Source organism: Calypte anna, chromosome 15, assembly GCF_003957555.1.
Source record: "Calypte anna isolate BGI_N300 chromosome 15, bCalAnn1_v1.p, whole genome shotgun sequence".
Classification (NCBI taxonomy): domain Eukaryota; kingdom Metazoa; phylum Chordata; class Aves; order Apodiformes; family Trochilidae; genus Calypte; species Calypte anna.
Window position 1 is genome coordinate 12,267,428 of NC_044261.1, and position 18,368 is coordinate 12,285,795.

Sequence of the window (18,368 nt, forward strand, 5' to 3'; positions counted from 1 at the left end):
TCACCTCCCAGTGAAGGGGTGGCATGGCCCAGGATTTTGGGTGAAGTGCATGGAGCTGGGCTGGGTTTGCAGCAGGAACCAGGGCAGGGTCCCCCAGCCCACCTGCTGCTGAGCAGGATCCCCACCCTTGCCCTTTTTGTCCTTCATGTGACACCCTGAATTGGAGCCATCCCTCCCTGTCCTGCTCCCCCTTTCCACTTGCCTGGCCTCAGCTCTCAGACCAACTTTTCCATGACAATTTCTCTGCCATGGTCTCAGCAGATCCTGATGAGTTCCTCCCAAGAACCTCTTGCCCCATCTCCAGGGTCCTCTGTGCTGCTGGGCCAGAGAGCCCCAGAGCAGGTCCTGTCCCCATGCCACCTCCAGAGCTTCTCAGGAATCTCCTGGGATGTTCTTCTCACTTCTAGTTTGCTGAGCTGTTCCTTGGGAGGAGGAGGAGTCCGTCCCTGCCTCCCTCAGACTGCAGGGAGAGGAGAAGGAGAGGTTGGGACATCCCCAGAGAACCTCCAGCTGCACCAACAGAACAAGTCTGGGGAGCTGCACCTTTGGTGAGAGCCTCAGGGAAAAGGATATTCCAGCATTCCCAGCTGTCCCACCCTGGTCATTACATCCCCAGAGCCTAAAAGAAGAGGTCCTGCCTCCCTCCAAGGCTTCTCTGGGGCCATGTTTAGTGGCAAGGAGGTTTTTCTGGGAGTCTGCAAGCAAAAGAAGGAGACATTGCTGCTCCCTGGCCCTGGGGAAACGAACGTGTGGGGAGGGATGGAAAATGGGAATCTCCCTGCCAGGTGCTGGGGGAACCTCTTGAAGGGATGGGAATGTTTTCCTTGCAAACAAACTGCAGACACCTGTTAAATTAGAGCTGTCATACCCTCCCCCCCCTCAGTGACCCCATTTTCCTGCTCTCTCTGTGAACAAACCCTCACCCAAAGCTAGGGTGATCCCTGGAAGGAGTTGATGCCTTTTCACTCAACCCAGCACCTAGAAACACCGTGGGGGGACTTTAATGCTGTTGTCCCCACCCTGAGAGGAGAAGTCCCCCAAAGCTCCAGTTCCTGTCCCCCTCAGCCCTGCCCCTGGCCCCAGGGTGAGGGGTGGGTGCAGGAGGGGGGTGGGGGTGCAGCTCTGGTACCTCTGTTGGGCACAGCAGAGCTTGGGGACACAAAACTGAGGATCTGAAACTCAACATGACTTGAAAAATCCTCACTTGGAGACTTTGCTTGACAGAGCCAGGAACAGAAAAAAAGAAAAAGGATTTGGAGCTGTGCAGGGGTATGGGAGGAGCAAAGTCTGAAGGAGGAACGGTGCCAGTGGTGTCCTGGTGCTCAGCTGAACGCTCTGAGAGGTGCTGGGCTGGGGTCGGCTGGCTTAGTGCTCTGCTTAGCCATGAAAACCTCTTTGCTTGGCTCAGACCCACCCTTCAGGGCTTTGGGGTTTTGTCTTCATTCCTACTGATGGATTTCTTACTGTGAAAGGTGCTTCAGAACCAGACCTGTGTGACCATAGCTGGGAGGTGCTGGTGGGATAACCAGGGGACAGCCTGGAGTGGGGAAGCTCTGTTGTGGTCTCACCACTGCTGTTGCAGAGATCGTGAAACCAAAGAAGGGTTTGGGTTGGAAGGGACCTTAAAGGTCTCAACCCCCCTGTGGGCAGGGACCCAGAGCTGGCTGGTTCCCAGATGCTGAGCATCTCCTGCTGGGGAGGATGGAGTCTGTGGGTGAGCAGAGAGGAGCTGAGCTGCTGTACCCACCCTGGCTTGGGCTGATTTGAGGTTTTTCATCAGCTCCCACCCATGGGTGCTGCTCAGACCCACAGTGGCCACTCCCTTGCCCTGGCTGTGTGCTGCCTCCCTCATTCCCTTGCTTTGTGCTGTGACTCCAGCTCTCTCCCCCCCTCTCTTTAAATTCATCTCCCTCTGCCATCCGGGGTTGTCCCTGCTGGAAAATTACTCTGACAAAAGCTCCCTCAGCTGTAATTACCTCACCAGGAGGAAGGGAGGGGAGCTCCATTTAGAACCCACTTCATGGCGGGATTAGCTAATTAATTAACGGTTTCACTGACAACTCGAAGGGGAAGAGTGTGTTAAATAGGAAGGCTTCCCAGCTTGATTTATGTGATCTGACACCCACGCTCTCTCCTCCAGCTCCCACCATCCTGCCCTCCCCCTGGCCGGGGGGTCCCACTCCCGAGGGGACAGAGCCCACCCGGGGCTGCCCCCGGGGTGGGGACACGTGTCGGGGACAATGAGGGGCTGGCTGGGAGCAGGGAAGGGACTCGCTGGCAGATGAGGATGGGCTTGGAGGGGGCTGTGGCCACCGAGCTGGCAGGACCACCCATCTGCTTGGCTCTGGCACAAAGAGCTGGGGAGGAGGAGGAGGAGGGAGGAGGAGGATGGTCTGCAGAGGAGGAAGGAGGTTGCGTGATGTTGGGTCCCAGCAGCCTCCACCTGGTCACCCTCCAGCTCTAAACCCTCCCTGTGGTCACCTCAGGGGGTCCGTGGGTGGGTTTTGTTGAATGGATGGGGTGTCACATGTGTCCCCTGAAGCTGCTGAGATCCCTGGTGTCCCCAAACAGCGCTGGCTTCCCGGGTGGCCCTGGGCATGTCTCACCATGCCACCCTTTCCTGCCAGCCTGGGGGCCTTGGCTCAGTGACAGCAGATCTGGGAGGGAGGACCTTTGGAAGTGTCCTGGGTGCCAAACCTGGCTGCGTGTCCCCAGACCTGGCTGCATGTCCCCAAACCTGCTTCTCACAGAGCTGGCACAGACCAGAGCCTGGAGAAAGCCCCAGGTGGCACAGGGATGGGGAGGAGCAGCATGGACCCAGCCAGACGTGGCCAACAGAGGTGGGGACCCTGGGGGATCCAGAGGGGCTGGGACAGAGCTGGCAGTGCTACCTGACCCATGTCACAGCTGGAGTGAGTTTGTTGGGTCTCAGACAGGAAGAGCTGCCCGGAGCTGGGTGGATGATGTCCTCCACTCCCCCCTCCAGCATCCTGTGCTTTCACTGTGCTCTGCTCACCTTCCCCTCTCTTTAATTTAATTTTTTTTAATTTTTTTTTTTTTTTTTTTTGTATGGTTGTGGGTTCTAGGAGCAGCCTGAGGTTCAGGGCTTGCTCTGCCCACCCCCCATATTCACCCTGGTGCTGTGTCTCTGCAGACAACCAGCTCTGTGCTTGGATGAGGGGGAAAAAAAAAAAGAACTTGGGAGTTTCCAGCTGGATTTGTTAATTTGAGCCAAAGGTGAAAATGCGTCTGGAAAAAACCATGCTTTGGGGGGGTTAATTTGCATTTGTTTGTTTGTTTGCATTCAGCAGAGGCTGTAATTCCCCTCGGAGGGGAGAAGAAAACTGCCAAGTTTCACACCTTTGCTGGAGGTGAAAATTTCTCACATTGGTTGCAAACCCCACGGTTTGGTCTGGGGGGAGAGAGGGAGAAGGAAACGGGGGGAGCAGCTGGGCTGAGGTTCCTTCCATTCCATCTGCTCCTTCCAAGGGGAAGGGAAAATATTGATGAACCCTGGAGGAGTCCTGGGGGGACATGGCAGGGGACACAAGGTGGGACATCTGAAGTGATGGGCACTGGGCAGGGCATCCCCCAGGATGTAGGGCTGGAGGGGTGCTCTGACCCCACCCTGCCCAGCTCTCCCCATTGACTCTGACCGTGTTCCAGCCACCTGGGGGCCGGAGGCAGGGAGGGGGTTAAATCGAAATAAATGCCAACTAAATAAAAGCCCTTCTGGGCTGGGGTGTGCCCGTGTCTGGCAGGCCTGTGCTCTCCCCCCTCCCCGTCTATGTGTCCCTGTCCCCTCCCAACCACAACACTTTGATTGCTTTTTTTTTTTTTTTTTTTTTTCCCCTTTTTTTTTTTTTTTTTCTGATGGCTTCTAAATAGAGGCACCCGATCGCATCTGGGAGGAAAATGAAACAGATTTCATTTTTCACACGCGGCACAATGGCGGCCGCTGACAAAAGGAGAGGGCAGCCCATTGTCCCCGCTCTGCATCTTCACATCCTACCTCTGTCCCCCGAATTAACCCCTTTCACCTCCCCCTTTGTGGGGACACCACTTCAGAGCTGCCCAACAAAGGCTGCAGAAAGGCCCCGCCGTGTCCCGGGGGGGCTCTGGGACCTGGCACCTCGGTGTCCCTCATCCTGCTCCATCAGTTCCTACCTGCACCCTTGGCCACCTGGGCTGAGGAGGGGGGGGGGTTGTGTTCCCCATCTCCTTTTCCATCACTTTGGAGCTGGAACTTCATCCCAGGAGGAGCTCAGCAGGGTGGTGGCTTTGGTCTGATCCTTGGGAGGGTCCCACAGAGCTCTGCTCCCCCCCCTTCCAGAGCTGGAACCCAGAGATTTGGTGAGCCCATTAACCACATCCTTTTTATTTTATTTTTTTTTTTTTATGTTAAGGGTTCCTCGAGCATTTTTTTCAAATGTCTTCTCTAGTGTTTGGGGTTTTTCATTGAACCAACCCTGTGATGATTTGGTTTGTGATGCTTAGAGCCCAGCAGGGCAAAAATACAAAGTGAAAGAGGGGGGGAAAAAGCAGCAAGTGGAAGCCTTTGGGGTTTGCTCAGGCCAGTTGGGAGCTGAGCTTTGTGTCTCCAAGGAGAGCTGGCATGGACCCTACCCCAGGGCCAGAGGACCTCCAGTACCCACAGCACCACTTCCCACTGCAGAGGTAACTCCATGGGAAAGTGATTCCCAAGGCTGGGAGCTGGAGGAGATCTGGGATCTCTCTCCTGGGCCTCTTGGTTTATCTCCTTGAGGTCTCACCTCGGGGAGGATGCTGTGTTTGATGCCACCACTCTTGTCCCCACAGCTGTCTGCTGGGAGGTGACACCAGCACCACGGAGCCCATGGCCATTCCCTCCCCTCCATCCCTGCCCTCCCACCCAAAGGATGCTTTCAGCTCCTGCAGTATTTTTAGCCCAGAGAAATAAGAATGCATAAACCACACACAGAGATTAATTTTCCCCTTTTCCAGCCCTCCCAGCAGTCCCCTGGCTGCTCCTCACCTGTCCCCAGCTGGGACACCCGCTCCTGTCTGAGTAGGACGGGGAGAGGAAGGATCAGGAAGGTATTTTTGTTTTGGTTTTTTTACCCATAGTGGGATTTCCTTTCCCCACTCAGAAGGTTAGAGGGTGGATGAAGAGCATTCCCAACTCCAGCATCCCTTGAAATAGGAAGGGACCATGCTCCCAGACAGGGCCTGCAGAAGGTTAGATAAGAGAATACAAACCACCACACTTGGCCTTTCTTTTTTTTTTTTCCTTCTTTTTTTTCCCCTTTTCCTTTTTTTTATTATCTTCTTATGGCTTTAGAATTATCTTCACAGACACTACATGAATTTAGTCAGGGCAGGTAAGGTCAGAAGCAGACACAGTCACTCATATTTATGTATATTCAGGCTGCAAAAGAGATAAATGGGGAAACAGGCACCCAGGGGGCTGGGGAGGGGGGAGAGGGGCGGTGAGGGGGGGGGATGGAGCCATGGCAGGGGGGGCTGGGTCAGGGCAGCAGGACTGGGGCTGAGCAGGGTACCATGGGGGAGGCAACAGAGGGGAGAAGGATGCAGCCTGGGCAGAGGAAAGGCCATTTCTCCTGCCATGGGGTCAGAGGTGGTGATGGGACAGATTCCCTGGAAATCACCATGGAAAATCACGGGGTTTTGGTCAAGGCTGGTCTTCTGTCCTCTGTTTGTGACCATGGGAGCCAAGCCAGGAACCTCATGGGTGGGCTGATAGAACAGGCCTCAGGTAGGTCAGGCTTTGAGAGCTCCCTGGAGATGCCAAGGAGTTAGGGGAGATGATTCCTACTGCTGGTCCATGGCACAGAAAGTGCTGATGTGTCCAGGATCTGACTTCCAGGTATTCCATGGCATCATGGAGAGGTGGAGATGATCACATCATGGAGGGATGGAGATAACCATGGCAGGGAGGGGTGGAGATGGCCATGGCAGGGAGGGATGGGGATGGCCATGGCATGGAAGGGTGGAGAGAGATGACCATGGCATGGAGACGTGGAAATGACCCCATCATGGAGGGATGGAGATGACCACATCATGGAGGGATGGGAATGGCCGTGGCATGGAGGGGTGGGTACCTTGTGACCTCATGGTGGCTGTGGCTGGCAGGTGAGCCATGGCAGGAGGCTGTGAGCCATGGTGATCCCCAGAGCTTTGTCAAGGCCTGGCTTGGGTGGGAGCTGATGGTGCTGAGCCATGGGAGACCTGGAACACGGGAAGGCCAAGCTGGGGTTTGCCAGGTGGTGAGATGGGGACCTTCCCTGGGGATATGGGGACAGTGTCCCAGGGGCCCATCTGGGATGGAGTGAGCAGAACATGGGGCACGGGGCAGCACCTGCTGTATGTGGGTGGCTTCAGAGGTGACAGAGCAGCACTGGGTCCTCTTCCTTGTGAGGGAAGGAGCAGCCTCCATCCCAAGCAATTCCAAGCTCGTGTGTGGCAGAAGGGACCTTGCAGGCATGGGCAGGGTGACAGGGAGGAGCTGGGAGGTTTACTGAACCTCAGCCCCAGCCATGGACATTGGTAGAGCTGCTGAAATGACCAGAACACTGACCTGAGCTCAAACAAGCTGGGAACCCTCTTGCTGGCACCTTCTCAAGAGAATAAAAGCAAAGTGAGAGATCCAAAGGATTCCTGGAATCAGGATCAGCTTGGCCAACCCCTGGGTAGAGCTTTAAGTGGTTTAAGACCTGTGGGACCCCACCCATGGTGTCCACCAGCATCCTGAGCATCATCTGCCTCCAGCAGGCAGAACTCCCCAGGGGCCAGGAATTCAGCCTGGAAGGTGTTTTTTTGGGAAGGTCTCAGAGGACAGAGGCAGGGAACAGGGCTGGGCATCAAACTGTTAACACCAGGAGCTTTTCCAGGAGGTGCCCGAGCAGAGGGAGATGCAGTTGCAAGGAAAATATATAACACCCCCAAAGAAATTGTACAGAAATTGCAAACAAAGCATGCCCAGGAGGATATAAAACACCGAGTACAAGGGCACCCACTGATTAGAACTTGATTTAAAACCACTTAATTCACTAAATAATAAATGCAGATTTACCAGGGGTGTCAGGACTAAAAGCATGCCTAACAATGCATTTATTTAATAACTGTTTGCTCTCAATGTCAGCCCCACTGCCTCCAGAAAATAACAGGCAGCAAAGGAAGGCGGAGATTCCCTTTCTTTTTTTTCTTTATTTTTAATTATTATTATTTTGGTTTGGTTTGGTTTGGTTTTTTTCTTCTTTTTCCCAAGGCCTGGTGGATCCAGGAGGAAAAAAATAAAAAAAAAAAAAAATCAGGGAAGAGAAGTCAGAAATGATCCAGTTGAGGTGAAACCTGGCTTCACTTCACCTGAGGCAAGCAGGACACCCAATGGGAAGTGGGGAGTAGAATAAATCCATGGAGAGCATGAGAAGAGAAGGGGAAAGAGGTGCTGGACAAAGACTTAGAGCCTGGGGAGGAGGAGGATGGGGAAGAGAAACCTCTGGAGAGATGCTAGAGCTCCTTCCAGTGCCTGAAGGGCACCAGGAGAGCTGGGGAGGGACTTGGGACAAGGGCCTGGAGGGATGGGACAAGGAGGGATGGCTTTAAGTTGTAACAGGGGATGTTTAGGTTGGACATTAAGAAGAAATTCTTTAATTTGAGGGTGGTGAGCCCCTGGTTGCCCAGAGAAGCTGTGGCTGCCCCATCCCTGGCAGTGTTGAAGGTTGGATGGGGCTTGGAGCACCCTGGGCTGGGGGAGGTGTCCCTGCCCATGGCAGGGGGGGCACTAGATGGGCTATAAGGTCCCTCCAACCCAAACCAGTCTGGGATTTGATGATTCTCTGCAACCACCCTCTTGTCCTGGAGTCCCCTGCCTCCTCCTGGGACTGCGTCTCCCTGAAAAGCCCCTTATCTTCCCCAAATCCCATGCCTGTCAGGGCAGTGGCTCACAAAGAGCCCCCCCAGCCCCTTCTAACAACGCAGCCAACCCATGGTGGAGGTCTCTGCTGGGCTCCCCCCTCCTCCCACCTCCCCCACCACTGTCTCCCAGCCTTATCTTCTGTTGTCTTCTTGTGGAAGAAGAGATAAAAGTAATTCTTATGGATGCTTCTCCAGTGCAGGCTTTTCCTCCTTCTCCCCCCCCCCTCCCCCCCGCCTCCCCACGCCTCCCCCAGCATCTCCCTGCTCCGTCCAGATAAAGGGTGAGGACCAAGCACATGTCATTTTCTTTGTGCAAAATCAATATTCAGCAAAGTTTATCTGTCCGACATAGCAGGAGGCGCTAATTTCATCCGCGTCAATTACTTTGATGAACGCTCACACTGCTCAGGGTGCGAGAACAAGATAAAAGAATTACTGAGAGAAAAAAAAAAATAAAAAGCAGGTGCCCGCACAGGAGCACCCCCCCATCCCATCCCATCCCATCCCTCCCTCCCATCCCATCCCATCCCATCCCATCCCATCCCATCCCATCCCATCCCATCCCATCCCCTCCCCTTCTGGTCGCTCCCACCCCAAATGGCCCCTCCTGGGGTCGGGTGGTGCTCAGTGGGTCAGGGCTGGGCAAACAGGTGAGGCAAGCAGCCTGTTTCTCTGTGGGACTGAGCCCAGTTTTGGGTGAAAACAAAGATGGTTTGGGTCGGGGGAGAAGTCAGAGCCCCCCTGACGTGCACTGCTGGGCAGCTGGTACCTCCAGCAAGGGTTTGTATGTTTGTAACCTGGATTTTTTTGGTGTGCAGAGAGGAGGTCGGGGGCATTTCCCAGGTTTTTCTGCAGTGCTTGGCTTCTCCTGGTGATGGTCCCAAAGCAGAGATGCACCAAGGTGCCACATCCTGTGTCACACCTGAACAGCCCTGAGGGTGGTGATAGAAATGCCAGGGGAAGTCCCAGGGATGGGTGGAAGGATGGATGGAGGGCACAGAGGGATGGAGGGATGGATGGCTTGGAGATCCACCTGGAGAGGGTGCAAGCTGCCACTGAGATTACCCAGGACAAAACCTGACTCAGGTGCTGCTGCACGTGAGAAGGGACCCCAGGAGAGTCAGAGGGGACCCTTCTGCCCAAAGCCACCAGCTCCTCCAGCCATGCCCTGGGCCTCTGCTCCTGAGCTGGTGCTTAACAATTTCCCAGTCCTGCTCCATCAGAGCTTCACACACAGACCTCAGGGTCCAAGTCTTTCATTAACCATTCAGGCTCCATTTTCCAGCAGGGCTGAGCACACACCCATGCTGTCAGGCTAGCAGCCTGGCCCAGGCCTGGGGGACATCAGCTCTGCACAACCTGCCTGCTCCAGCCAGCCTGGGCCCCCACACCCATCCCCAAAGCTGGGGGGGCAGGACAGCTTGAGCCCCAGTGCCCCCCACACTTTGGGCTCAGTCCCTGGGGGAGGAGGGGGTTGCTTTTCCTTAGTTTGTAGAAACCCATCCCATTAATACTGGGTTTTTATGGACCCCCACAGGAATCCCTCTTCTCCTGCCACCCACCCCAAGCTCAGTGGGGGTGGTTCCTGATGGAGCTGAGCTTTCTCCTCTCCATCCCCAGCAGCCCTGGCAGGAGAATGTATCAATGATTCTTTCAAAAATCAGGGGTGCCATCCACCCATCCATCCATCCATCCATCCATCCATCCATCCATCCATCCATCCATCTGTCCTGGGCAGTTTGTCTGCTTGGCATTGCCCACCCAGCCCTGGGGGGCCCGGGGTGCTGGGAGGCAGTGGGGTTTCCCACCAGGACACCTTGGGTTGTTGTCTGAGGACACAAAACCTGGCACAGTGCTGAGTGAAAAGTCTCACCCTGGGTTAGAGCTGCTTCCTTTCTGCCCCATTTCCAGAGGCATCAGCCACCGGGCAAACCTGGCAACAAAGCCTCCCTCCCTCCTTCCCTGGCAAATAAAAGCCAGGCTGGGGGTTCTGCTCCCAAATCCCTGTATTTTCCATGGCCTCGGTGCATATTGAGCAGCGTGAAGCTTACAGAGATCCCAGAAAACCCAGGGCTGGCTGAGGAGGGGTGGACACAGCCTGGACCCTGATGTGCTGTAAGGGGATGGGGAGATGCTGGGGGTGAGGGGATTCCCACGGGATGCAGCCAAGGCACACGGGACCCAGCTCCTGAGGGATGTGGCATTGCCGATGGCTAAACCCTCCCCTCCTTTTCCTCCCCAGCCAGGTGACCCCTCGGGTGCCTTGCGAGCAGCGGAGGAATATGTGGCTTTAGAAGAAGCTCTTCCCGCAGGGGCTGGGGCCGTGTGCCGGAGCGATTTTACCACAGCTCAGCTCGACATTGGGAATCCACCGAAGTCACACCGATTGCCCAGCCCGTGATCCAGAGCCTCTTCCCATTTCTCGGCCACCCGCACCCATCCCCACCCTTCCGAGGCATCCCCGAGCGTGGCCCGGGCACCCAAAGCCCCGGGATTACCCCTGGCTCACCCCAGGGGACATTGCCAGCCCTGCTCGGTGGTACAGCACAGCTGCCAGGTCCTGCCTGAGGAGCACCAGGGTCCCCACAACCCGGCTGTGGTTTTCCTTCGGTGTGTGTCGTGTGTCCCCCCCCATCCCGCAGTCTTGCACCCCATGCCCGGCTGGGAATCTCTCTGTGGGGTCCCCATACCCTGGGGGATGCTGTGCAGGGGGTAGGCAGGGGGATGCCCCCAGATGAGGGAGTTTTGGGGGGCAATCAGGAGTGGTGGCATCTCGGGGACGTGGCTGGACCGGGCAGGGATGGGGAAGCGCCGGCAGCCGCGCACCCCTCTGCTCGGGGGGGGCCGGGGGTGCCTCTCTCTCCACTGGCTACAGGGGGAGCCAAGACATCGAGCTAAGCCGAGATGTTCATTTTATCCGTGGAGGAAGGTGGGGAAGGCAGCTGGGGGTGATGTGCTCCCACCGGGACCTCCCGAGGGCTCTGGGTACGGCTGGGGTAAAGCTGCCGATACTAAAGGACATTTTGGGGTGAAGTGGGAGGGGCAGCAGCTCAGCGCCCCGGGGGATGGCTTTGTCAGGGATATCTTATCTCTTCACCCTTGCTGGAGCAGGTAACCTGACCGGGTCCATCCTGGCCCACCTTTCGCCCCCCTATCCTGCAGCAAGGAATTCCTCACCAGGGCAGGAGGACATCCCCATCCCTGCTCTTGCTGCTTGGGGATATTCAGCACGGGAGGGGGATTGCTGGTCACAGCGAGAGGTCCCAGAGTCACCAGAGGAAACATTACCCAGCTGTGGGGCTGGATCCTGGCCCCCCCTCCTCCTCCAGCCGGATCCAGGGGGTATCCTGGATGTTGGTCCCGAGCATCTGCATGTTTTGTGCAGCAAAAAGAGACCCAAAAGAGGTGAACAGAACTAAGAACCAGCTGCTCCAATGTCTTCACAGCCACCACCACTGCTGCAGGATGCTGTCCCCCAAAAGCAAACCCACCGACAACCACCAGCAAACCCACAAGCTTCAGCCTTGAAACGTGCCCAGAGAGGAATGGTTTAATTTTGGAGATAATTTGGAATCATGTAGCTATTTGCTTGTTTGGGTTTGTTTGTTTGTGGGGTTTTTTTGTTTGTTTGGGGGTTTTTTGTTGGTTTGTTTTGTTTTGTCCTCTTAAATTAGACATTAACAGCACTTCAAGGGTTTTACTGCGAGTGCCAAACGAAAATCTGTCTAATTAGTAATACTTTGTTTGGGAAGAATAATCCCTTTTCCATTATTATTTGGAACATGCAGGCTCGGGCGGGGTGTGCTGAGTGTCTGCGAGAGGGAGAGACCAACCCGGCAGCTGAATTCTGCACCTAAAGATTCCAAGGTGGGTGTCAGGGCAGGAGGCTCTGATTTAAGGGTGCTCCAAGTCGAGTTTAGCTTTAAATCAGCTGCTGCCTGAGCTCGCTGCTGGTTTGTCCCTATAAAAGTCTTCAGGGTGAGGAGGGATGGGGCTGTGCTGGCTCCAAGTCTCAGGAAGGTGTCGGGGCAGGGGATGTCCCCTCTCCCAGCCCTCCCCATCCCCCCGGCCCCCCGCTCTCCCCCCCACCCCCGGCCCCTCCCCGGCCCTCTCCTGGAGAACACAAAGCTGAGGCTTGGATTATCTTCATTTCCATATGGAGAGCGATGTAAGCCCGTTCAATGCATGGCCGAGCATTTTGTTCACAACTTTCCAGCAAGGGGGAGCGGAACCCGCTGGGGAAATCAAGGGCTCAGCTCCTGTCCCCTCCTGTGCGCACGCATGGACCAGGCGAGGCTGGAGCTGGGTTGACACCAAGCTGGCTCTGATCAAGCCCCCCCCCCCCCTCCCTTCCTTGGGTCTCTGGAGGCTTTTTTTGGGCTGAGCTCCACCTTGGGCAGCCACCTGGGCCCCGGGCGGGGACCGATCTCAGCTTTTCGCGGCATCACAGCCCCCGCATCCCGGGTCGCCCTCCTGCCCCTCGGCTCCATCTCATCGCCCGGCAGACCCCAGGCCCCTGGTCCTCCCTCCCCATCACACCCCGGGCAGCCCTGAGCCTGTCCCCATCGCTGTCCCCTACCATGTCACCTCTCCTCCTGACCTGCAGCCCCCTCTGCCGTTCGCCGCTCCTGCAGGACGCCCCTGATGTCCCCTCACCCAGCAGCCCTGTGTCCTCCTGGGTGCTCTGTCCCCGTGGTGTCCCCTCTGTGTCCCCTCCGGTGTCCCCTCTGTGTCCCCTCCACCCCCCCACTGCTCCCTCCTCTTGGGTATCCGCATCCCTCTGGGGAAGGGGGGGACAGAGGAGTCGTCCCCGTCCCCCCCCCCAGAACATCCCTGCTCGGGCCCCTGCTGGAATCCAAGGAACCAAACTCCCGAGAATCCCACCTAAAATTCCTCCTCTCTCCTTCTCTCTCTCTCCCCGGGGCTGAGGGGGGGCAGTGGGACTGGGCAGGGCCGAGCTGAGCCGGGGGGGATGGAAGGGCAGATGTGGGGTAATTGTTAGTGCTGGGGGTGGTGGTGTCAGGAGGAGCCCCCCCCCCGCACAGCCCCCCTCCCGGAACCCCGCATCCCCCCTGGAATTGTAGTCGTTGGCTCAGACACCAAGTTTCACCCCAAACTGGAGCCCGAGCACCTTCCAGGCTGCTGGCTGGGACGGATTTTCCTTTTTTAATTTATTTTCCTTCTTCTTTTTATCTTTGCCTTTTTGTTTTCTTTTTCTTCTTCTTTATTCCTTCTTCCCCTCCCTTCTTTTTTCCTTCTTTTATTTTCTTCTTTCCCCTCCCCTCTTCTTTGCTCTTTTTTCCTTTTTTTCCCACTTCTTTTTCTTTTTTCTTTTTTATCCTTTTTTCCCTTAGTTTCTTCTTTCCCTCTTCCTTTTCTTCTTTTCCCTTCATTTCTCCCCGTCCTTTCTCCTCTTCTTTTTCCTTCTTTTCACTCCTCCTTTTTTCCTCTTCTTTTTTTCCTTCCTTCCTCCCCCCCACTCCTGACCTTCTAGTTCCTTTTTTTTTTTTTTTTCCCCTTCCTTTTTTCCCCTCCTCCCCATTTTCCCCCTTTTCTTCCCCATTCCCCCTTCCCTGCGGCGGTGTCAGCATGGCTGGGGGGTGACAGGACAGGGTGACAGCTCTGCCCTGGCCACCCCCCCTCCCCACAAAGCCCCCTCCCCTGTCAGCGATTGTCTGGGGCCGCCCGGCTCGGCCCTGCGCCGCAGCTGATAATGGTACAGAACAAAGATGGCAGCTGCTTGGGAGGGGGACAGATTGGTGGCAAATCGAGATAAAATAAAGAGGAAGAAGAAAGGAGTGTGAGGAAAAGGGAAAAAAACCCAAAACAACCAAAAATCAAAAGCCAAAAGGGGGAAAGGAGGGAAGAGAGGCGGGGGCCGGGGAAGGAGGGGGAAGGATGGGACTGCCGGAGCATCGCTGGGATCGGAGCTCTGCTGAGAGGAAAAACACCACGGGAGACATGGAAAGGCTGCTGGACATGGGGAAAAAAAGAATTTTCCGAGTTCTGGTATCAGATAAGCAGAGAGACAGCGGCTGGCAAGCGGGGGGGTGTCCGGCTGCATAGCTCGGATTGTATTTGGGGTGTCCCCCCCCTGCAGGGTGATGCCCGGGTGTGGGGAACAGTCCTGCCTTTGTTTCCCTGTGTCCCTGCACCCTGTGGGCATGGGGAAAGGAGGCTGAGCCCAGTTTGGGGGTCCCGGTCCCCCCGAGCATCCCTGGGGGCTGCTTCATCCCCCTCTGCCGGGGTGAAAATGGAGATGGGGCTGAGAGTGGCTCCGGTGGCTTTCTCCTCACTGCCAAGGTGGGGGGGGGCTGGATGCCAGGGGTCGGGATGCAGGAATTGCATGGAAAAGGTTGGTGTGCAGGGGGCTGCAGGCATCGCCCGCTGAGAGCAGCCATGGATCTGAGCTCCTCCCTCCCGAGTTTTGGTCCACGGGTGTGGAAAAGGGACCCGTGGAGCTGGTGGGGGTGAGGGATGGTGGCTTGAGGGTGGCTGAGCCCAGGGCTGCTCAGGAGCTGGGGGTTATCATTCCCAACAAAGGATGGATCAAAAGCAATTAAAAAAAAAAAAAACAACAAAAAATCAAGGAATTAAAAGGTGGAGATTTTAATTAAAATAGGGGGGGTTGTTTTTTGTTTTATTTTCTTTTTGTTGAAGCTGGATTTGTTCATCTAAAGGAAATACTTTTTTGCCTTCAAAAATGAAAGGAATCAAAACTAAAGTTATTCTGGCAATCCTATGTGAAAGCCTAAACAGGTTATAATCTATTCACATTTACATTTTCTCTCTATATACACACACACAATTTAAACACATCCAGAGAGAGGCAGAAGTCCCTATTGACTGTGGAAGTTTTAAAGAAAGTTCCATCACCAAACCACTGGAATTCAGCTACTAAATACTCCAACCCCGAATTACTAGAGTAGATTTTGCTGAGAGCAGAGGTGGCTTTTGCTTCCTTTTGGTTTTCTCAAGTGTGTTTGGCCAAGTCAGGAGAGCAATTAGAGGGTTGAAGGCAGCAAAATGTGGTTTTTCCTCCCAATTCCAGGGGATAAATCCACCAAGAGGGGAAGTCTGAGGGACAGTCAGGTCAGGTCCCTCACTACAGACAGCACCTCCCACCTCCCAGGAATCTAGTTAAAAGGGAAAATCATGTTTAGGAAATGCAAGGCCTTTTGTTTCCTTATGTACTCAGATTATTTAAGGTTTTCTTGATATATTATTCAAAAAAACCCACAACACTCAAGTCCTATTTTTATAGGTGTTGAATTGATTTTTGTTTCCCATCTCAGTGGGGCTCAATATGATGGGAAAATTACTGATCCCCCGTGGGGTCCCTTCTGCTCTCTGTGTTTGGGGAGGGAACCTCAGGGCTCCCCATGTCACCTGCATCGAGGGCTTGGGGTGCCCAGAGCTGGGTGCAGGTGGGACCCTGATAGGGACTGATGCCCTGAGGGGTCTGAGCATGGCCAGGTCACCCTCTTGTCCCATCCCAAGCCCAAGGGCTGTGGAATTTCCCCATCCCAGCAGCTTTCCCAGCATCCCAGCCTGGTGATGCACCTCGCTCTGTGCCTCGAACATCATCCCTGGAGAATCCTGAGGATGGATCCTGCTCATTCCCACACTACCCAGGTTCCTGCTGCTGGGGATGCCAGCACTGGGCATGGGCTGAGTGATGTGCAAGCCCCCAGCTCATGGCTCATCATCCCCAGGTCCTCAGTTCCTGCTTGCCCATCATCTCCAAGCCCCTGGCTCCTGGCAGCATCTCCCTCCCTCATCTCCTTCCCTCCCTCCTCATCCCAGCTTTGTCCCAGGAGGCTCCCCCGGGGCCGGGCTGGGGGGTTAGTTCAAGTCTAGCCTATTTAGATAACCTTCTGCTGGGTCTCCAGAGAGCCTCCCAGCCCTGCTGGAGGAGCTCCCTACAAATGAGCCAATCCCCCCTAATCTCCTTATCGGTGTCGGCCCCAGCCTCGGGGCCTGGTTATCTATCTGCAGAAAAAGAAAAGGGACACTGCACAGCACCTAGCCCAGCACAGACCCCTCCCCTTTAATCCTGCCAGGGTTGTTTCTCCCTTTATCCCCCTATTGCAAATCCCCAGCGAGAAGCCCCCAGCCCCCCTCTCCCCGCAGCCCCTCTCTCCCCCCCTTCATGCCTGAGCAGGGCAGCAGAAAGGCTCCAGCCCCAGGATACTCTTATCACCCACACCTGGGGTGGGAAAGCTGCAGGAGGGGGGGACACACACAAATCCCTCCGGGTCCTGGTGGGGAGGGGGCTTAGAGGGGCTGGGGGCTGCTCCCTGATAAATGCCTTAATCATCCAGGGCCAGGAGTCCCCCGGGGGGTGGGATAAGCCCCCATGTTCCTGCCCAACACAATCAGAGCTCTTTCTCCCCCCACCCCTTTACATTTTTTCCCCTGGCTTTTATTCCTGTCCTCCACCCTTTCACCTCTGCTGTAGCCCCCTCTCCCCTGCTTGGCCCCCAATGCACCCCCATCCCATTACATCCCATCCCATCCCCGTTTTATCCTTAGACCCCTTCTTCCCCCCCCTATTTCTCTCTTTATCCCTTTTTTTCCTGGTCCATCCCTGCTCCCATCCCTGGCTTCCTTTCCCCTCTCCCCTGGCTCTTTGTCAGCCTGTTCTCCATCCCTCAGCCTGCCTCTAATTTCTGATTAATATGTTCTTAGCCAAGGAAAAGGGAGAGGAAGAGAAGCGGGAGAGAAAAGCAGGAATCTTCTAAATAAATCATTTAGTCATGTGAGGAGCTAATCTCCAAGTGACGGCCTGTGTTTATCTAGTTTTTAGCAGTGCATGTTAAATAGTGATATGGGACTAATTTTTTTTTTTTTTTTAATTTTTTTTCCCCTGCTGGAGCTGCTGTGAAGGGATTTTTTTTTTTTTTTTAAACTTCATTTCCCAGAAAGAAAAATGGTGAAAGCAGAGATAAGGCCCCCGAGCAGCTCTCTCCCCCTGCACGGGTAGCCAGTGCAATTAAACAAGCTCTGCAGAAAGGGCAGCTCAGCCTGGGCTGCCAAGTCCTTGATGTCTTCTCCCTCACCCCAAACCCCAGGCTTGACATCCCTGGGACCCCCTGGAGCACCCCCTGCCCCCCCCCCCCATCCCCACCATTCCCTCCTTGTTGTGCTTTGCCCCATTCCCAGCCTTGGTCTTGTCCCTCAGCATCTGCTCTGCTCCTCCTGGGGGCTTCTGCAGGACCTGGGGGCATCTCAAGGGCTTTGGGGACAGCTGGGCTGGGGTTGTTGGAAGGAAGGGAACCTCTTGGTTTGCAACCAAACAGGCAAATATTTCCCTTTGGAAAGCGGCCAAACCCAAATCTTTTCACTTTTCAGGGGGGAAAGATGTTTTTATTTCCCTTCTCCATCCAACCTTTGGACAAAGCTGGGCTGAATTCTGAGCTCTTTCTGGATCCTCCTCCTCAAGAGATCAGCATCCAGGGTATTTTTCACCACCTACACTATTACCTGAATTATTTTTTTCCCCTTTTCTCTTCACCTCCTGGTTCATTGGCCAGTGACACCTTTCCAGGATCACATCTTGCTGCAAACCCTCATCCTTTGGCTCCTTTTCCAGGGAGGTCAAATTGTGCTGGTTGGGTCCCACCTCTCCTTCCAGCAAGAGGCCCCACTCCCATCTCACATCACATCACATCACATCACATCACAAACCCTTCCCAGTTTCCTGCTCTTTTTTTATTCTGGGGGAGGTGGTGGTGGTGGGCAGAGTGGTCAGGCTGGGAATGCTCTGCTGATGGTTTCCCTCTCTGGTGTAGATAAAGGAAGGAGATGGCCCTGAGCCCAGAGGTAAATAGTGGAAAAGAAAAAGCAGAAAATAGTGGAAAAGAAATGGTGGAAAAAGAAAAGCCATCCCTGCAGCTCAGCCTCCAAAAGACCTCTGTTCCCTACAGATATTCTCCAGAACCTGGAGCAGCGGGGGGCAAGATTTAAACCCCCTCATTTGGAATGCTCCAGGCAGCTCCCATCAGGAAGGGCTTTTCCCTAAAGCCCAGGAAAAGCCCTGGAAGCCACCAGGACCTTCTCCCTGGACCACGCTGGAGCTTCTCGGGGTGGGTGGCTAAAGAGTGGGCAGGAGAGGCAGCTGATTTCTGCTGAGAGCTCAGAGGGGGAGCTTGCAAACATTTGCAATGAATCCCTGAGCATGAAACCCCCCAGCACTGAGGGGTTGCAGGGAGGGAAGGCCAGAGGTGGCCATGGAATGGTGGCCAGCTCAAAGATGGAAATGTCAGGATGTGCTCTCGGGGAGATTTATCTGTGCCTGGCCCTACCTCACTCATTTATGTCTTTAACCAGCTCCTCCTTGGTGCATCCCCCCCTCTGCCCTTGGGGATGCTGGGAGGGGGTGGATGGAGGGCTGGGGGATTCATTTTTGGGGAACATTGGGGTGTGGGTGTTGTGCTGAGCACTGGGAA